The sequence below is a fragment of the Microtus oregoni genome, unplaced genomic scaffold (assembly GCF_018167655.1).
Source record: "Microtus oregoni isolate MIOR12 unplaced genomic scaffold, Mior012 000002F_ref0000024, whole genome shotgun sequence".
Lineage (NCBI taxonomy): Eukaryota > Metazoa > Chordata > Mammalia > Rodentia > Cricetidae > Microtus > Microtus oregoni.
This window is the reverse complement of record NW_024543061.1, coordinates 25048017-25067828: the sequence shown is the minus strand read 5'-3', so window position 1 is coordinate 25067828 and position 19812 is coordinate 25048017. Positions and strand designations below refer to the sequence as shown.

Below are 19812 nucleotides of genomic sequence, written 5' to 3'. Positions count from 1 at the left end.
TTTGCTCAGTTCACAGATCTTGTTGACAGCATGATGTCTGTGACCGCAGGCTCCCGGGTGCCAGATCATGTGTGTAACTGTAGGTGCCTATGTGTGCGGAGGGCAGAGGACAACTTTCAGGAGTGGGTCTTTGCCGTTCCAGTTTCTTTTCTATTTTGCATGCACATGGGGGCCCCAAGCTAATGATGAGATCATCCTTCATCCATCTCCCACCATATTCATTGAGGCAGGGGCTCTCAGACAACCCAGAACTCACGGACATGCCTAGTCTTGCTGGCCAGCCTGCTCTGGGAAACCCCCTACCTCTGCCTTCTGAGGTTGGAATTACAGGCAGACAATCATGGCTACCCAGCGTTTATGTGGGGGATCCAAACGTCAGTCTTGACATTTGTGCAGCAAGCACTTTAACCACGAAGCCGTCTCCCCACCTTCTACTTTATTTTAAGGCAGGTTTACTCCTTTTTTTTTTTTGTGGCTGTGTATGTTAGGCTAGCTGGTCTCCTGGACAGTTCCCCTGTCTCCACCTCCCACTTCGTGGTAAGAAGGCTGGGATTACCGATGAGTACAATGGCATCCTGCTTTGACTCAGATTCTCAGGCTTACATGTAAAGGGCTTTCACCCACCCAACCATCTCTCCAGCTTGTGTTTTTGGTCTTGTTTTTCAGTGGACTCATTTGAACCTGTTGCCAATCTCTAGCAATGGCACAAAATCAGTGGTTCTCAGCCTGTGGGTCGAGACCCCTTGCAGGGCAAATGACCCTTTCACGGGGGTTGCCTAAAACCATCAGAAAACACAAGTGTTTACATTACAGTTTATAACAGCAGCAAAATTACACTTATGAAGTAGCAACGAAATAATTTTATGGTGTGTGTGTGGGTAACCACAGCACGAGGAACGATCTATTAAAGGGTCCAGCATTAGGAAGGCTGGGAACCACTGCTCTCGTGTCATTCACAGATTCTGAACTATGGCTCCTAGCAGCCGTGCTCTTCCAGGCCAAGGCCTGCTTACACCCGTGCTGCTGGGCTAGCCTAGTCTCACAGCTCTCTGTCATCCTCTGCAAGGACATGGCCCTCCCTTTCCTTTCCCTTGATGGTCTCTTGCGCTAGCCCAGGCTACCTGGGCTCCTCCTGCATCACTGTCTGGAGTGCTGGAGTTATAGGCATTTGCCTCCACATTGGCTCCAGACCTGTCTTACGGCAGATGATTTCTCTCCACAACTCCTTTCCTGGCCCCCCACTGCCTGCCTTACCCGCCACAGCCAAATCCAGGTCCTGTCTGGCCTCTATGTGCTCCTGCAAATTTGAAAGTGAAAACTGACCTGGTTTCTTCACTCGAGTTTCTTGGATTGCAGGGTTTGGACACTTCCCTGCTTTTTTTTCAATCATCTGCGTGTCTTTAGTGATTTGACCATATACTGTGCTGTTGGGGGGTTAAACTATATTTACTTATCTAGTGTGTTTGTATATGCTGGAACGGGTGCATCTCTGCCATAAGATACATGGAGGTCGGAGGAACAACTCGTCCGAGATGGTTCTTACCTTCCATGTGGGTTATGGAGACTAAACTCAGACTGTAGGGCTAGCAGCGCATGCTATTGCCTACTGACGATCTTGACGATCTAGGTTGGTTTGTTTGTTTCTGAGACAGGGTTTCTCTGTGTAACAGCACCTGGCTGTCCTGGAACTAGCTCTGTAGACCAGGCTGGCCTTGAACTCACAGAGAGCCACCTGCCTCTGCCCAAGTGCTGGGATTAAAGGCTTCTGCCGCATTGCCCATTGGATCTAGTTTTTTTTTTTGAGACAGGGTCTCACCATATAGTCCAGGCTGGTCTCACACTAGCCATAGCCCTCTTGCTTCAGTGCGGGAAGCGCTGAGATTACAGGTCCTGCCTGTCATGCTCAGACCAATTTTGCTCATTTTTACATTGAACATTCGTATTTCTTTATTGATTTGCAAAGGCTTTTTATAGTATTGATCTCTTGTACTGCAAATATTTTTCTCAAGTATGTTGATTGGCTTTTACTTTGTTTTTTATTGATATGTTGAAAGTATACCTCAGTAAAATGTGAATGATTTCTGCTCTTGTTGTTATGCTTAGGGAGTCTGTTCCCGCCAAAAGCTATAACCAATTATGCATGTGTTCTTTTAATACTCCAGACTTTATTTTTTGTAGAATATTTAAATTTTTAAAATTTTTATTTCATGACTGTGGTTGATATGTAAAATGAGAACATTTTAAATAAAAAATTATTTTATGTGTATGAGTGTTTTGTCTGCATTTATGTTTCTGCACTACCTATGTCCCTGGTGCCTACAGAGGCCAGAAGAGGGTGTTAGATTCTCCCAGAACTGGACACAGATGTGGCCCACTCTGTGGGTACTGATAGTCAAACCTAGGGCCACTGGAAGAACAGTAAGTGCTCTTAATCACTAAACCATCGTGCTAGCCCCCAGAATATATTTTAAATAGGGGTTCTGTTTTATTTTATTTTTTGGTTTTTCAAGACGGAGTTTCTCTGTATAGACCTGGCTGTCCTGGAACTCACTCTGTAGATCAGGCTAGTCTCAAACTCGGAGATCTGCCTGCCTCTGCCTCTCCAGTGCTGGGGTTAAAGGCGTGGACCACCACCACCCAGCTTAAATAAGGGTTTTAATCAGCTAACCCTGCTATCACATCTGACAAAAACCGGGAACTGTGCAGATACACCAGGCTGAATTTGTCCCTCTTTCATATTATATCCACATTTAGATTTTTTCCCCACACTTAGATCCATCAAGAGGTTTTTTTTTCTTCTGTTTCCTTTAAAAAAAAAGATTTATTTTATCTTAACTTATGTTTGTGTCTGTGTGTAGGAATAAGCATGAGAGTCCAGGTGCCTGGGAAACCAGATTCTCTGAAGCCGGAATTAAAGGTGATTATGAGCTGCCCAACATGAGTGCTAGGAACCAAACTCTGCTCCTCTGGAAGGTCAGTGAACACTCTTAATTGGTGGGTCATCTCTGCACCCCCTTTTCTCTTCATGTAGCCAAGGCTGGCCTTCAATTCCTGACGTCCTTGCCTCCATCTCCAAAGTGCTAAGATGACAGGACTTCTATGTCACACCCAACTTAACCGGCTAACTGCCTTCTTTCATTTTAAACAAATATTTGGTAATTAATGTTGGCGAATAGCTCAGTTGGTAAAGTACATGTCTCACATTAGGCCTGGATTCAATTCCCAGCATCACACAATAAATCTAAGGCCATTAAATACAATTAATTGTGCCACTATCACTGTCCTTCCTTTAGGTACACTAAAATCTAAAGACTAGTCAATAGAAGTAAATAAAAAATGGCATTCTAGAAAACAGAGAGAGAGAGAGAGAGACAGAGAACAAGAACACCATGAGAAGAGGGATGTGACTTGCAAGAGATAATTCTTTTCCAATTATGAAAATACTACTAGGTACAACTCTTGGCTCAAAATCTTGAAAATGTGAATGAGCTGAATACTTTTCTAGGAAAATAGAAAGCTTCAAACTGACTCAAGGAGAAAGAGAAGACCTTAAACAGGGCATAGTAGCACGTGTAAATCCCAGCACTTGGAGGGCTGTGGCAGGTGCACATCTGTGACTTCAAGGTGAGAGAGAGAGAGAGAGAGAGAGAGACAGAGAGACAGACAGACAGACAGACAGACAGGATGAAGCTGGCCATTGTGGAGCAGGTTCCTCTGAAATTGAAACATTCTATCCTGTGGCGTGGGGGTGAGGCTTTAACTAGAAGGTAAACAGCTCAAAATAGCTCTAGTAAGTTCTGAAACTGACTAGATTCATTAGGCTCCGCCCTCCCAACAATAAACAACAGAAACTGCTGAGTCATATTCAGACTAGCGAGTTAAAAGACCTGGAGACCCCACCAGCTGCCCAGAAGAGGTGTAGATCGATTGAGTCACGTGGACAGGACACCCTCCAACCTGTTGGGCTGCTGCAGGCTGTGCAGTGAGCTACAGGTTCCTAGCTTTGTGAGCTGTCTCCCATGCTGGGGTGGGCTCTGGTAATGCAGCTCTCTTGGAGTCATTTGTGTTCCTGTAAGTGATCCTTCATCCATATTTCTGTAAGTAACGCCAGTAAGTCCCACTCGTTCACCAAGTTGGACTTTGGTGGTATCCATAGTTTGATCTGTTGTTGACTCCTTATCAGGGGTGTGTAGCCTCTCCCCAAGAAAGTTTTGTCAGGCAACAGTGGGCCTGGAGATTCCAAGTTCACATACCTAGCTGGTGGGGAGCAGCTGGTTCTGACTTGTATACCTGCCTGCCCAGCTGAGGGCAGCTGACTCCTAGGTGCGCTTCTGACTCTCCCTGTCCCTTCCCACTCTTGAAGAACATTTTTTTAGCCTTCATAGCACCCTACTATCCAGGCTCCAAGAAATTAAGGAAAGGGAGAAACCTGGGGATGGCAGCCCTGTGGGTGAGCACTGAGGTGGATGAGAAGAGGGGACGATATTCCAATAACTCCTTACCGCAGCACATACCTCGGGAGCTGCCCTCCACCTACTGCCCCGAGAATGACTATTGTTATTGAGAATATTCTGTCTAGTCTTGGACACCTGCACATGCGTGTGAAGCTTTCCCTGAATGCAAGCAAGAAGGTGACAGGATTGGAAAGAAAGCTCAGCAGTTAAGTGCTAGCCAGGCCAGAATGAAAGCTGTAATTCCAGCATCAGAAGGCAGACATACAGGACCCCCCGAGAAAGTTGGATTGCAAGACATCAGAGAGCTCCAGGTTTGTTTGAGAAACTGCCTCAGGGTCTAAGGTGGAAGAGAGTGATAGGGGATGGCTCTTATCAACTAACCTTGGACCATTGCGTGTGGGTATACTCAGACTGCTGTGAGTGCCACACATACAAAAATATACATATGCACACACATATACACACACGAAAAGGAAAACAAAGTGATGGAAGGTAGTATGGAATGAGAAGGGAAAAAAATGACAAACACAAGTTTTATTATCTACTCAGATTCCAGCCTGTATGCTGTACTCTGAGCACTGGGGGAGAACAGTCAGATTCTCTTTTGTGTTCTATTTCGGACATAACTACTGCAGCCCTGAGACCCGCCCTCGTTTCTGCCTGGCTCTGCCTCCTTGCCTTTGCCAGACCGCCGCTCTCATCCAAGCACTGATCTCAGGGCGCCTGTCTTTGCAAGCCCAGCTTAAGGTTTTCTTTGGCTAGGGTTCTACAGACTGAACTCACTGGATGGATTTTACTCATTTATTATTTATTTATTATGTTTACGCTTTCAGGCACATCTGAGCTGTGCCTCCGAACAATCTCACCTGTTGCTCCTGCGGAAACCTTAGATGGTCTTACTCTACGGACCCACTACCACGTGGACCCTGGTGGTTCCTACAGCAGACTCGCTGCTCACCGTGTGGTTATGTCAGCATCTCAGCTTCTCTTTGGTGAGCTGCCCTTCATCCCCCATGTGCTCCACTACTGCGTTCCTTGTGCGTGGAGACAGGCTCTAGTCCCACATCCTTTGTTACCACGACTGACCGGGAATGAGTACGTGCATCCCTCAAACTGAGCCACTGGAGTTTGTCACTGAGAGATTGGGGTGGGGGGGCCTTTTCCTTTCGGGATCATGTGCTAGGATGAAGCACTCTAAGAGACTGCAATCTCCCCTGAACTATGGATGAGAAAAGGGAATTGGTGGCTCAGACTGACTGACCGCACAGAGAAGAAAGTCCATGCACACAGGGAAAACAAGCAAACGCCTGAGGAACCAGAGCCAGGAGCTGGAGAGTCATCCCCACTTGCCTGAGAACCTGGATGTAGTCATGCCAAAAGCCCATTCGTCTCCCCTCTCCATAGTTATAGGAAGTGTTAAGATGTTTTATTGTTTAAAATAAAACTGGGGGCTGGTGAGACAGCACAGCAGATAAAGGTTCCTGTCACCAAGACTGATAACCTGGGTTTGACTCCACATATGGAAGGAGAGAACTGACTCCTCCAAGTCATTCTCTGACCTCTCTTCTAGGGCCGTAGTACACGCATACACGCACACGCAAATAATGTAATTTAAAATAAATAAAATTGGATTTGCCACTTATAATAAAACCCCCTGGGGCTGGAGAGATGGCTCAAGGGTTAGGAGCACTGGCTGTTCTTCCAGAGGACCTGGGTTCAATTCCCTGCAACTATATGGTGACTCACAACCATCTGTAATAGGATCTGATGCCCTCTTCTGGCCTGCAGGTGTACATGCAAGGCACTCATACATAAAATATAAATAAATAAAAAATTAAAACTCTTTTCCCCTAATCAATCAAAGTCTGCACTTCTTACCTAAGCTGTAGTTAAATATGAATTCATTCTGTGTGCACTTACTAAGTTCAGTGCCAAGCACTACACGAGTGTTGTGCTAGGCATATGCAGGTTACACAGATGAACAAGATTCGGTCCTTTCCTCCAAGTAGCTGGTGATCTCCTGAGGCAAACTTGGGTAGAAGATGATAGGATCAAAACAGTATGGGAGACATGGTTAAGAGCACACACTGCTCTTGCAGAGGACCTGAGTTCAGTCCCCAGTGCCCACTTCCGGGAGCTCATAGCCACATCGAACTCCAGGGCTCTGATGGGATCTTCTGACCTGAGAGTGAATGTAAACCCCACATCTACAGAATTAAAATAGGTGGGTATGGGGGCACAGGTCTTCAAGTTGGGAGGGAGAGGGAGAGGATCTCTTTGAGTTCAAAATCAGTTTGATGTACATAGCAAGGTCCAGGCTAGCCAGGGCTATAGAGTGAGATCCTGTCTCAAAATAAAACAAAAGCCAAGCAAACAACAATGGAGGCGGAGGAGGAAGAAATGACTCGGTAGTCAGGAGCATTTGCTGCTCTTCCAGACGACCTGAGTTTGAGTCCCAGCACCCACATGGAGGCTCACAACCATCTGTAACTTCAGGTCCAAGGGGTCTGAAGCTTGCTTTTGGCCTCCACAGACACATGTAGTGCATACATACAGACATATGTGCAGGCAAAACATGCGTATACTCAATGATAATAATAGTAATGCAAAGCAAACATAAAGCCATTTGTACCTACTTTGCAGTTTGTGCTGCCAAAAATACATTATCGGAGATAGTAAGGATGAGTGGGTAAAGGCACCTGCTCCAGACCTGGTAACTAGAGTTACCAGGAAAGAGAAAATGGCCTTCCACAAGTTGTCCATATGAACATCCAATTGCATACACCCATACACAAATGAGTGCAATTAAAAAAATTAAATACATTACTGGCCAGATGTAGTACCAATGCCTGTAACTATAACAGTTTCAATGCAGAGGCAGGAGAATCATGAGTTTAAAGTCATTGACAGCTACATAGCAAGTATGACGCCAGCTGAAGCTACGTTAAAACATGCCTCAACATTTTATTAAAATTAAGTATTTTTAAAAAAACTGGCTTAAACCGGGCATTGGTGATGAACGCCTTTAATTCCAGCACTTGGAAGGCAGAGATAGGTAAATCTCTAAGTTTAAAGCCAAGCTGGTCTACAGAGCAAGTTCCAGGACAGCCAGGGATACACAGAGAAATCCTGTCTTGAAAAAAAAAACAAGAAGAAAAAGTTAGCTTACTGATTTGTATTTTATGTGTATGAGTGTTTTGCCTGAATATATGTCAGTGAACCGTGTGTGTGCAGTGTCCCTGGAGGCCAGAAGAAAGCACAAGATCCCGGGGACTGTAGCTACAGATGGCCGCGATCTGCCAGCAGCAAGCACTCGTAACCATTTAGCCAGTCCCAAGCTTACACATTTAAAAAAAATAATACTAGAAAAGCAAGCCCAGGGTGGCAGTATAGAAAAAGAAAATAAGGGGATGGAGGGGAAGATGGAGCCTCCAGGAGACAGAGGAGAGAGAAGAGCCAAGGAATTTTCAAGAACAAACAGCAAAAACAGGAACTCAGGCAGGAAGTTGGGAAGGTGCAGTTGTAATCTGGAAGGAGCGGGGGCAAGCTCACATAGGACTGGCGCTGGTGAGGGCCCACTGGGGACTGCTTAGGTGGCTGCTCTAATGAGCCTGGCTGCTGTGGCCTGAGGTGTGACTATGCAGGGCGCTGAGTGGACACGAGCTCTGTGTGCTGGGAAGGAGAAGTGTGGGAGAATCCAGGGGCATCTTAAACATAACCTACTTCCACAAGTCAGATACAGATAAGGCCTTGGGCCTGAAACCAAGCTAAAGAACCCTTACTTCCTCCTCCCCTCCCCTCCTTTTTTTTTTTTTTTTAACTCAAAGTAAATTTAGAAGAAATCAATAGAGAATGAATTGGGTTCCATTTCAGTGTAGGCAGCCAAAAGCTTAAAGTGGCTAACACTAATCACACAATACCAACGTACACACCTCCAAACCCGCCCTTCTTACAATTCTCAACCTACAGCCGCCGCATCGCCTCAGCACCCTGGACAGCGACTCGCCTCTATGCTCCACCCTGGACCACAGCACCTACTGAATGGTTACTTTTCCTATGGGCACCGCTGCAGACCTTTGACCTCATCTGTGTGGGCTCTAACTCACTCATCTGACAATCCTCATGACTTCTGAAGCTTTTGGCAAGCATCAACCCGGCCATTTCTGTCACTTACAATGTAAAATAGGGGCTGTGGAGAAGTGCTTGCTGCAGAAGCTCAAAGACCTGAATTCAGATCTTCGTACAAAAAACTCAGTGTGGCAGTGTGCAACTACAATATCAGCCCTGGGAAGGCAAAGACAAAAGGATCACTGTCAATCAATGGCCTTCCAGCCTGGCCAAGCTAGTGAGCTCTAGGTTCAGTAAGAGACCTTGTTTGCAAAAATAAAAAACAAAAAAGAGAGAAAAAAAATCTAACACATGTACACATAAATAAATACACACACACACACACACACACCTCACAAACACACATGCACACACAAAGAAACATCCAAATCAGTAAAATAATCCCTGAAGAATGAATGACCTCGTCCTCCTCCTCCTTTGAGATAGGTTCTTATGTAGCCCAGACTCGTCTCAAACTTGGTGTGTAGCTGAGGATGATCTTGAACTTCTGATCTTCCTGCTCCCACCTCCTTCCTGCTGGGATAGTACTAGCAATCATACTCAGGGCTTGGTGCATGCTAGGCAAGCATTCAACAGACAGATTCCCCAGCCCAGCTGCTCAGAGGCGAAGTACACCTGTCTTTACGGGTGGCGCCATCTGACCAGCTCTCAGCTTTGTCAGCTTTTGTCTCTGCTCCTGTTCCACAAAAACTCTCAGTGAGCCCCATGAGGGCTCTGCTCCACTGGAAAGCACCGGGGACTGCCACATCCTCAAGTCTAGGCTCATGGGGAGTTTTGTAGACCCAGCTCAAATGCCGCCTTTTCCATAAAGCCTTTCCCTGACACCCTCCTCCACCTCAATCCCATCACAGCACAAGTCCTTCCTCACTATAGACTCTCAGGAGAAGACAATGGTTCCCACAGCTGGGGATCAATGACCCATACGTACACTGATCCCTCATTACTTATACATTGCAGCAGAAACACTATAAATGGCCATCTCCACAGAGTGTACACTAGTTCACTATTAGAGGAATCACCAAATCAGATAAATTTCATGTAGCCAGAGTGATTTTCTAAAGTGAATTTTTAGAGGAGATTTTTGTTCGAGGTGTGCTTTGCATGCATGTATGTGCATTTCTGCTTAGAAGAGGACACTGAATCTCTTGGGACTGGAGTTTCAAACAGTTGTGAGTCATCATATGGGTGCTGGGAACAGAACCAAGGTCCTCTGCAAGAGTAACAAGAGCTCTCAACTGCTGAGCCATCTCGCCAGTGCCCAACCAGAGCAATTACCAACACTTACCATCATGTAACTAGGTAAACTGGTTAAATAAACTCAAGAATGAACTTGTAAAACATGATGGTTCCCTAGTCCCTTACTAGGAGGTCAGAACTCCCTGTGTCTTCTCATCCCCATGGTTTGCTCTAGTTGAGCTCTGAGCATCACTGGCTTTACGTCATGTGCCCAGTGCAAAATGTCAGAGTCAAGCCCAAGGCCCACAGGTTCCTGTAGTTTTAGTAAAATAGTGAACCCATGTCTATCCACTAATTATTTCTGGTACATCATCATGCTCACAACAATGCTACCAAGGAGGTGGAATGCTTCAATGCTGGAATGAGGAAGCTAAGGCACAGATTGGTCAAATCACTTGCCCAAGGCCATAAAGGCATCCAACAAATGGGTGCTGCATGAGGACCTCTGATGAATCACGGCCTCTAGTGTCACCCTTATGTGGTTCTCTCCCACACTGACTCACAGCCATGGCCAGATGGACATCAGCAAGCTCTGTGCAAGCAGAAGTCAGATAAGAGGCTACCTTGAGGGACTGTGTATGTGATTCCAGGTGACATCCTCAGATCCAATAACCACAGCCACAGGTGATTCACTGACCATGGGAAATAGTGTCATGGCTAGTGTTGACATGCCTGGAACCCAGCTAATTGAGAGACAGGCAGATTGCAACTTTAAGCCCAATGGCAGATCATCTGCGTAGTATGTGCAAGGTTCAGAGTTCAATTCTCAGCACTGAAATAAACAAACAAATAAATAATTGCTATTCAAAGTTTCTAAATTCTGGGGGTGTTTGTTACACAGCAGTGAGTAACTAAAACACTTGACAAATAAGGACTTGAACACAGCACTTCCTGACTGACTCATATTCTATGCTACATTCCTTCTGGCTGAGAGTGGGATGTTCGCGGGAAGATGGGCCCACAGTGGCACTTGGTGAGTATTTGTTGACTATTTGTTGAATACACACAGATTTATCTGAGAAGAAGGAAGATCTAGGGACACAGAAGCAAGAGCACTACTCTATCTGACGATCCTCACTACCCTTTACCCATCCTCCCTCTTTAACAGCTAGGCACAGAGAAGTGCAGGACAAATGTGTCCCTGCCACAGCTCTCTGTCCCCTATCCCACCAGTTATATTCAAAGCAGGCAAAATTGAAAAGCTAGCATAGTTTGGTGTGGTTTCCCCATCTGGCCCCCAACTTCCTGCCTGACCTACCCATGGCATATTCTCTCCCTCCCACTTGGCCCAAGAGCACTTCCCTCCTCTTTTCCAGGTAAAGCCCACACACAAGAAAAGAGGCAGAGAAGCTGAAGTCAAACGAGGGAGGATGGTCTGTGTGCTGCCAGATGGGCTTAGAAGCTAAAGAGCTCTAAACTAGGTGTTTCCAGAAGGCCTCTGCCAGCAGGTGGAGGCTCTGAGGATGAAGAGGCAGCTGGAGGTGTCCACATCATAGTCCTCATTATGCCCCAGCAGGTGGAGAATAAAGGAATGCCCTGCCTATCTAACTCCCTCCAACCCTCCAAGAAGCCTGAGCTTGGGCTCTGCAGCTATAACCCCAAACTGGGTGCCTGCGGAACAGTTCCCCAGCCTGGTAAGGACCCACAGCAGTCAACACAGTCGGTCTTCTGCTTCCCGGTCACCCCACACACTGCCTTTCTGTTCTGAGCACCCCCTCTCATGGTCCTGCAAACAGGCACACGCCTCCCAAGGTCACACACACAGGCTCCAGCACCTGGATCCCACACCCGGAAAACCATATGAGCCCCTCACCGCAGGCTCAACCACAGGGAGGGGACAGGCCTCACAGTTCTCCAGGCTGGCTGTAGGCAGTGCACACAGGCACAGGATCACACAACATGCAAGGCGATGGAGTGGAGCCCACACCTCCAGAGATACTGTGGGCACAGTCACCCGAACAGACACTGGAGTGTGGGGAGGCTGAAACACGCGTGCACACATATGAACACCTCCCGACGATCACACGTGCACACCGGCACGCACCGACAACCGTACAGGTGCCCAGCCAGGCCTCGGGACCAAGACCCTCCCCCATTCCATCACCAGCAGGTGGAAAGAATTGGGGTTTCAGGGCACTCCCCCTTCTTCCTCTCCAAAGTCCAGAGTCCCAGTGGTTTTTTTTTTTTCTGGAGCCCGCCCCCGCCCCCCAACAAGGCTAGGGCAGCGACAGGCGGGAGGGGGAGGGGAAGCCTGGTCTCAAACCCGTTCTGATTTTAATTCTTTAAATTAACCCCTTGGCTACCCAGAGCCTGGCCTGCCCAGAATCCCTCCCTGTTCTGGCGGCCTCGCGGCCTCAGGAGGGCAGCAGGAAAGAAGGCAGGGGAGGAGGGTGCAGCGGCTGTGGTTTTCCCTGCCTAGCCTCTCCAAGAGCAGTCCCGCAGCGCGCCCCAGACTTGCCCTTACCTCCTCTAGCCCTCGGCAAGGCAAGGCACCGCGGCCCTGGGCTGGGGGCGCAGAGGCACAGACCCCGCGTGCCGGGTCCAGACGCAGGGCCGCCACCGGGCCTCGGATCTCGGTCCCCACTGCAGGCTATGGTGGCCGCCGCCGCCTCCCAGTTGGGGCGGGGGCGGCCGAGTCCCCCAGACCCGCGCAGCAGGGAGGGGTTCGCGTTGCAATCACGGGCGGGGTACGCAGGGAGGAGGGGAAGAGAGGAGGGGGCGCTCGGCCCGGGCGCAGCCAGGAGACAGGGAGGGAGGCGGCGGGGAGGTGGGGCGGAGCCGGCCCCTCCTCCGGGGCGGGCTCTCCAGCAAGCGGGGAGCGGCAGATGCAGCCAGGAGCGGTTGCGCCTGGACCCCACGTTTTCCGCAGAAGCTGGTGGCTTGGGTGGGGGATGGGTGCCGCCGGGCTGTGGGGAGTGCAGCCTTCCCCACTCCAGGGACCACCACCCAGGCATTCTGTGCCTCGGATCTTCCAGCTGTGGCCTCTGCTGCCCACCTTTAATCAGGGCCTATCCACCCTCGCCCACCCTAGAGGGCTTGGCCTGCCCTCAGTGGGAGCACATCTTGGATGGGTGGTTCTGAGAACTAAAAAAAGGTTGGCACGCGCCACGACATACATTACAGTTCTTTAGCGGCCTCTTGGGCTGTGAGCCCAAGTAGGGGCATGTGCCAAGTACGGGCGATGCACTCTGTGACTTCAAGTCAGCGGTGTGGTCTTTGGGTAGATCTGGCTACAGCTGAGCCACACTGTGTTGTGTTCCCAGACCTAATGTTGTACTTTTAGGTGTCACCCCCATCCTCTTCTGGACCTACAAATGGAAAGAAGCAGGGAATATGCACTGGCTTGCTCCAGACAAACCCCAAACTTGCATACAATCGCCCCAAGATTCCGAACCTGAAGCATCTAGAAGGCCCCTCACCCTTGGCTTCAGGCCTACCTAGCTGCTGAGGTAGGTCTGCACACTCCATGCCGTAAATTGTCCTATGCTAGAGGAAGTCCTCAGAGCTGACGTTGAACTGGGAAAGGAATAAACAAATACAACAACAACAACAAAAACGCTTGGGGTTCCAGAACAAGCCAGGGATGAACTGAGTTTAGGATGAGGAAAAGGGAGATGATACTCCTACCACACATGGTGCTTCAGACAGGCTGCACCAGGCCCTGCAGCAGAGCAAAAAGCCAGCATAGCTCCAGGACTTTCTAGAACATTGGAGGGAGGCTTCAGTGACTCCCATTGACCCCCATCCCACTCCTCTGAGGGCAGAGGCCCCAGACACAGAGTATGGGCGAGGGGCCTGTAGACCCGTCAGGTGGTTTGGGGGAAGAATAAATCCAACAAGAATTGTACAGTGGCCAAACAGATGAAGCATCCTCTTTTTTCCTTTCTGAAGCTCTGATGTCATTCCACCTTCAGGAAGTCTTCTTAGATTGATAAGGGAAATCAAATAAATTCCTGTCAATCAAGAAGCAGGCATCACAATCATGCTAACCATTTTACTACACATCATTCACTTTCCAATAGAGTAACCTAGCAGAAAGTATTCATTTTATTTTTTAATTTTTTTTATTTATGCACATTGGTGTTTTGCCTGTAGACACGTCTGTATGAGGGTGTCAGGTACCCTGGAACTAGAGTTACAGACAGTTGTGAGCAGTCATGAATTGAACCCCAGTCCTCTGCAAGAGCAGCCAGTGCTCCTAACCACTGAGCCATCTCTCCAGCCCCAGAAACTATTTACCCCCACTGTGATGGTCACACTGTCATCCTGACTGTGTTTCAAATCACCTGTGGGGTCGTGTGAAAGGGAGTTTAGAGAGAGGTTTAACTGAGAAGATCCTCCCTTGGGAGCAGCACCGTCTCATGTCCTGAGGTCCCAAACTGAATAAAAAGGAGGACGTGAGTAAGGCACTGTTGTCTGCTTCCCCACTGGGGCTGCAATGTGCCCAGATACTCCCACAGCCATGCTTTCCTGGACATGCTGGACTGCGTCCCATCAATGGTGAGTCAAAGCCATCCTTTCCTGCCTTAAGTTGCTCGTCTCAGGATTTCTGCCACAGAAATGATGAAAGGCACCCACTTCTGCAGAGGGAGGAGCTAAAGTTAAAAGTTCAATGACTGGCAGGGCCAGAATTCGAATGCACAATACCCAATCCATCCTCTGATCAAGCCACAGCACCCTCATGCCGTCTCTTTGCTACAGTGCAGCTCCCGAACCTGCTCCCGTCCAAATGCAGACTTGACTCTTTCACCTGTCTTTGTGGCTAGCCAACAGTATCCCCGTACCATCCTGGTACCACCTTTGTTGTGATAGTGCCCTTACTCTGTGCTTTTTATATATAAAACAAAATCGACAGCATGCTGTGTGCTTGTATGTGTTTTGTGTATGTATACACGTGGATTTGTATGCATATGGAGGGGTACACCTGTGGCTATGCAGGTATATACAGATGCATGTGTGTATTTGTGAGTGCATGGCTATATATGCCTGTGAATGTACATGTGTGTATGTGAAAGTGGGTGTGCTGTCCTTATGCACGTTAAGTACACACATGTATGGCTATACATGCTTGTGAATGTACATGTGTGTATGTGAAAGTGGGTGTGCTGTCCTTATGCACGTAAGTACACACATGTATCCCCATAGTGCAAACATATATGCATGTGCGCATGTGTGACCATGCTATTTTCCACAGACAACAGTTCCTGCTTGGTTGTTATGGGAACCACTGTTCTAAAAATGCGAATCCCACTCCATGTGGGCCAAAGAAAGCAAAGAGAGAAGGCTCAGTGACAAACACACCTAGGGCTCCCAAGGCTAAGGCAGGGAATCGCGAATTCAGAAGCAGGCAACTGTCAGGGGTACAGCCCTACACTCAGGACGCCACCATTGTGTCAGGGCCTTTCCCTGCCTCCCACCTTCCCTAGCGTCATGGTCTCTGGCTATCTTCTCACCTCCTCTTCTTCTGTGAACTGGTCAGAATAGTGGAGAAATCTTTAAGTGAACTAGGTCGACCTGGTGAGACTGGGGTTGCGTGTGTGGATCAAACAAGGTTTCCACCCTAGAGGGAGCTCAGAGGTGGCACTATTTGGGTATTAGATTGCAAAGGGAGAGGATAAAGAGATAAGGGAGGAAGATGAATTCGGATATGGAAGGTTTTACCCTCACAGTGTGTGTGGTTGCTTTTTCAAAGACTTTTTTTTTAGTTACATGTATGTTTGTGTGAGCACATGTGTGTAGGTGTCTGCAGTGGCCGGAAGAGAGCACAAGCTCCCCTGGAGCTGGAGGTACAGGTGATTACGAGCTGCCACGCGGGTTCTACTCCAATAGTAACAAGTGCTGTTAACCACTGAGCCGTCACTCTAGTCTTCGTGTAGGTGGTTTGGTTTCTGAGATAAGGTCTCTCTCTGGGCAGCCACAGCTCTGGCTGTCCTGGACTCACCATGGTAGAACAGGCTGGCCTCAGACTCACAGAGATCCACTTTGCCTTCACCTTCTGAATGCTAAGATTAAAAGCATGTCACCATGCCCCAAGTGTATGTGATTTTAAAATAATTAGTGTGTATACATGTATGTGAGTGTGGGCTCATGTGTGTCATGGCTTTTATGTGGAGGTTAGAGGGCAACTTTCTGGAGTAATTTCTCTTTTTAAGATTTATTTATTATGTATACAACATTCTGCCTCCATGTATGCCTGTCAGAAGAGGCACCAGATCTCATTATAGATGGCTGTGAGCCACTATGTGGTTGCTGGGATTGAACTCAGGACCTCTGGAAGAGCAGCTAGTGCTCTTAACCTCTGAAGTAATTTTTCTCCCCCCCCCCATTTTGTTAAGGTGGGGTCTCTCTTGCTCTACTTCTCTGCCCTGCATACTCCGTGCTAGATGCCCATGAACTTCCAGGCAATTCTCCTATGATTTTCTTGTCTGCAACTCCTATCTTATTGGAGAAGTGCTAGGATTACAGATTTTGTGTCTGGCTTTTAAGTGGGTTTGGGGCAATAAACTCAATGGGTTTGGGGCTTGTGTGGCTAGTGGCACTCCCTGCCCCCAGCCATCTATGTATTTTGGTACAGGGTTAGATGTCTTTGGCAGTTTGACACTATTCATGAATGATCTTTTAAGGAATTTCTACCATTAGTGCTATGGAATGGGAATGGAAGGAGATAGCATCAATAGGGAATTAACAGGAACAGTTAGGTAGTTCAAACTCGTTATACTGATCTTATTTCAAGCAGGGAACAAGTTGGTTGGGATGAAAGGAAGGGACAGAACAAATGTTCGAGGTCGCTTCGTCCAGTTCTTCCAGATCATGTCTCATCAAAATTCTTATTTCTGGGCCTGAAGATGTAGCTCAGTGGGAGAGTGCTTGCATAGCATGCAGGAGGCCTTGGGTTAGCTCCACAGATAGGTAGACAGGTAGGTGCAAACTTTTATAAAGGGAATGAAATTGAGAGAGGAAAATGTCAACATAAAAGCATGAGGTGTTGAACTGAACCCCTAGAAGGCCTAGGAAGGGAGTCTACTGCCTGTAGATCCTTTGGGGGAAGGAGAAGCTGCCTCTGAGAAATTACAACTACTTATATCTGCTTGGAACGGGAACTCCAAGTTAAAAAAAAATGTCAAAAGACTCAGCTGGGTGCAGTGTGGGTTGTATGCAATGCCAGCATGGGGGACACAGAGACCACACAGTGAGCTGGAGGAGACCCTGTCTGGAAAGAACAACAAACCAAAGACTGGTCACCACTGGGGCTCACACCCCGAGAGTTCCCGGTTAGGGAAGCTCGCCTTCAACCTCTGCCACACAGTGCTGTTGTCCAGGCCAGTCCCCAGTGCTGCTCTTTTGACATCCTCAGGCTGCTGCATACACATGGTGTGCAGACATACATGCAGGCGCACACATACGCACATAAAACAAAATAAGTATTTTTTTTTTAAAAAAAAGAATGTTGCCAGGTGGTGGTGGCACACGCCTTTAATTCCAGCTCTTGGGGAGGCAGAGGCAGTCGGATCTTTGTGAGTTCGAAGCCAGCCTGGTCTACAGAGTGAGATCCAGGACAGGCTCCAAAGCTACAGAGAAACCCTGTCTCGAAAAATCAAAACATAAACAAACAAATAAAATAAAAGGAATGCCAATAAGATCCACTGGGTATAAGCAACAGTCTGGACGTGGATATGGGGAGAGCAATGGTGACTGACAGGGAACTGTAACTACTTAGGAGAGTCTAGAGAACCCAACAAAGGTTTGTCATTATTAACAAGCATTGAGACTATGGAAAGATGAGTTGATTTTACGTAGATTATATTTGGGATGATGGTGGGACACTCAAATGGAGAAGGTCACAAATCGCCATTCACCTGGCCGACTTAGAAGGAATTTTGTAGGGTCAGTGAAATCTGGAAGTGAATATGCTCTCCAAACACAAGAAGTGTGAGAGAGAAGAGCTAAGAACTAGGTCTGGATGGACGGCCAGCAGTAGATTTGGCCAGCATGCCTAGGGGCCTAAGTTCAATTCCAAGTTGGGGTAAAAGGAAAAGAACTGAGTCTGAGAAAATGTCCTCGTTTTGAGGAGTGCATGAGAGGATTTAATTATCTATTTCTCTCCCCCCAATAAGCACATTTATTAAAAGACATCTTTCTGCCAAGTGTGGTGGCTTGTACCTGGATCCCAGCCCTAGAGTCTGATACAGGAGGATCACCATAAATTCAAGGCCAGACTCAGTCAGTGTCTGTCTCAATAAACAAACAAAAACCCCAAAAAAACTAATGACAAGACAATCCAAACCAGAAACTGGAGAGCGGGCTCAGTGGTTAAATGTGTACTGTTTTTGCAGAGGACCAGAGTTTGGCTCCAGGCAACCACATCAGGCAACTTAAAACCACCCTGAGCTCCAGTTCCAGGGGAGCTGGCTCCCTGTTCTGGCCTTTCTGGGAACTGCGTTCATGTGGCACACAGAAATATTTGCAGGCAAAGCAAACCACACAAACAATAAAAACAATTAAAGATGTTGGGGTATGGTGGCACATGCCTTTTTTTTGTTTTGTTTTTTCGAGACAGGGTTTCTCTGTGGTTTTGGAGCCTGTCCTGGAACTAGCTCTTGTAGACCAGGCTGGTCTTGAACTCACAGAGATCCGCCTGCCTCTGCCTCCCGAGTGCTGGGATTAAAGGCGTGCGCCACCACCGCCCGGCTGGCACATGCCTTTAATCCCAGGACTCTAGAGGCAGAAGCAGGAGGATCTCTGTAAGTTCAAAGCCATGTCGAGCTCCAGGACAACCAGGGCCAGAGAGCTCTTGTCTGAAACAAACAAGGGGCTGGAAAGATGGTTCAGTGGTTAAGAGCACTTGCTGCTCTTGCAGAGGACACAGGTTCAATTCCCAGTACCCACATGACAGGTTACAACTGTCTTTACAGTTCTGTTCCAGTTCCAGGGTATCTGACACTCTCACACCAACATGCATGCAGGAAAAGCACCAATGCACAAAAATAAAAATAAATTATAAAAAACTAAACTAAGTAAATAATGACAAAATAAAATTTAAAGTAGTAAAAAAAATCCAACAATAAAAGATAAGCCAAATGAAAATGCATTGACAGCCCTTGATATGTTTGGGGCTCTAGGTTTGGGTTTTCTAATTGATTTTAATTTTCTCCATCTCTGGTCTAACATCCTCTTCCTTCAAAGTCCTAGTGGAATCTCCACTAAAGGGGACTTAAGAGGACTTCCTGGCTCAAGGTCCCAAGACCAGCACCAGGGCCACTACAAAGTCATTGCTCTGGAGTCCCCCACCCCTTTACATTTTAAATTTTATGTGCACTGGTGTTTGGCTACATGTATGTCTGTGTGAGGGTGTTGGATACCCTGGAACTGGAGTTACAGACAGTTGTGAGCTGCCATGTGGGTCCTGGGAATTGAACTCGGGTCCTCTGAAAGAGCAGTCAGTGCTCTTAACTGCTGAGCCATCTCTAAACCCTGAGTTCCCTTTTCTTATCATGCTAAGTTTAATATTAAGGACAACCTGGGAAGGGACAGAGCTGACCACAGTGATGGACCCAGCAGAAGCAAGGAAATGTTCTTGTTCAGAGACCAACACCACCATCTTGCTGATGTCCTTTTCTCGTTCAGGTGGTGTGGTTTGGTGCTGCTTAAAATATGGGCCTTCATGCTCTCCCTTGCCCTACTCTGCATCTAGATAAAAATCTGGGGTTCATGCCTGTGATGAAGGTGTAGTCAATTAACTAGTAAGACAATGAGGTTCACCTTTTATCTCAGGTCTCCTGAATCCACCACTCATCTCTCTGTGTCTGGCAATCCATCCCTGGAGCTCCAGAGGGTTAAAGTCCATTCTCCTAAAATGCCAGTTCTCCTGGAAGAGGCAGTATCAAATTATTTGTCACAATTAGTTTATCAGACAGAAGCTATCAGTCTTGAGAGGACACTTAATACCTGGGGAAGGAAAAGGTTAGACATCTCCAACTAGATCATTTTGCCTCTG

The 19812-nt window shown here is 47.5% G+C and overlaps 1 protein-coding gene across 3 annotated transcripts in view; it reads right to left on the bottom strand.

The window, feature by feature from the left end:
* Positions 1–12571, bottom strand: part of Fbxo41 (F-box protein 41) — a 32115-nt gene extending 19544 nt beyond the window's left edge. For all 3 annotated transcript variants that reach the window (XR_005972966.1, XR_005972967.1, XM_041637311.1), the window contains exon 1: positions 12283–12571. The gene's annotated coding sequence lies outside the window, so the exon portion shown is untranslated. The remainder of the gene's footprint in view (positions 1–12282) is intronic.
* Positions 12572–19812: the final 7241 nt, after the last annotated feature.